Source organism: Podarcis liolepis (genome assembly GCF_965112155.1).
Source record: "Podarcis liolepis genome assembly, chromosome: 10".
Classification (NCBI taxonomy): domain Eukaryota; kingdom Metazoa; phylum Chordata; class Lepidosauria; order Squamata; family Lacertidae; genus Podarcis; species Podarcis liolepis.
The window spans coordinates 6,476,755-6,478,206 of record NC_139562.1 but is presented as its reverse complement, the minus strand read 5'-3'; the positions used below and the strand labels follow the sequence as shown (position 1 = coordinate 6,478,206).

At 49.3% G+C, this 1,452-nt stretch overlaps 1 protein-coding gene across 1 annotated transcript in view; it reads left to right on the top strand.

The window, feature by feature from the left end:
- IL15RA (interleukin 15 receptor subunit alpha) overlaps positions 1-1,452 on the top strand; it is a 237,522-nt gene that overhangs the window by 167,843 nt on the left and 68,227 nt on the right. The gene's annotated exons all lie outside the window — the stretch shown is intronic.

Genomic DNA, 1,452 nt, shown 5'->3' with positions numbered 1-1,452 from the left:
GTTCCGTGCTGTGGTCTGATTTCACCTCTCAGTCGCCCTACCCCTTTGCCCCACGGGGTTCTGTAGATGGCATGCACAGGCCCCTGGTAACGACTTGAGGGCAAGGCTCCTAGTTCACTCTCAAATGGGTTGGGGGAAGTGGTCTAGGGTGGAGGCAGGAAGGGGGCTTTGAGCTCTCCCAAAGGGGAGGGTGTGTCCTGCTGCCTCTTGGCCCTTAGCAGATCATTTCCAGATAGTCTCAGAATAGGCAAACCTGTTAAGAACCACCTCCTAGCTCCATCACCTTTGTTCTTGGTGTCTGGATGAAGCACTGAAAAACAAAATGGTCTACTAGGCATATACACAGTTGGGAGCTCAGCTGTGGATCCTGCAAACTGTTGGGATACTGCTGGGGAGACAGCATTTTATTCAACAGCAGGAACAAAGGAAAAAACATGTCTGCTTCCCTTCGAAGTGTGGTGCAGTGGTTAAGAGCGGTAGTCTTGTAATCTGGGGAACCGGGTTTGCGTCTCCGCTCCTCCACATGCTGGGTGCCCTTGGGCCAGTCACACTTCTTTGAAGTCTCTCAGCCCCACTCACCTCACAGAGTGTTTGTTGTGGGGGAGGAAGGGAAAGGAGAATGTTAGTCGCTTTGAGACTCCTTAAAGGGAGTGAAAGGCGGGATATCAAATCCAAGCTCTTCTTCTTCGTCTCCAGTAAAACAGCTAAAAGCAATATACAAACGGAACTTCCCAGCAAGCGCTGGAAGTAAACAGAGATGTGACACACAACAGTCATGCCTGTACCCTTTTATGGTGGAACAGAACTATATCCTAACACAAACTTCCTAGTTCTTAAGACTGCCAGGGAGATACTCTGCACTGAGAGCTGGCAGCATTCTTTCTCATGTTTGGGAGGCTTCTGTCGGCTTTACTTTCTGCTTGAACGTTTTGCGAGGTCCATCTTGCTCTCGCAAACACTAGCGTAAGGTCGGAGCTTAGTTTTCATTGTTTGGATTTCTCCCTTTCCACCAAATGGTGCTCAATGCAGTTGAGAATTTTGAAGAACACATTCATGCTTTCCTTGCCGCCTGCCAAGAAGCAGTAACCACTAAACCAGTTTGCAGTGGCATATATGTCACCCAGTGCTTCAGAAATTTTAGCTAGTCCCTCTTGGAATTTGGAGAAGACTCTGTGGATGCAATGATGCTTGCAGACGTTTTGCCTAGTATGCAGACACCGGGGGGGGGGGGGTTGTCCTGGTGGGAGGGTGAATGGAGGAGATCCTGGTAAGTCTAGGTCATAGGCTTATGAACGTTCCCCAGTGCCCATCAATATTACTGTTTCAAAGTCTAAGGATTTGCCCTAGGTAGACACAACACAACCCTGATAAATTCTGACAGGACTATTACAGCAGAGATGTCGCTAGACTACAGCACCCATCGTCCTTGACCACCGGCTCTGCTGCCTGGGG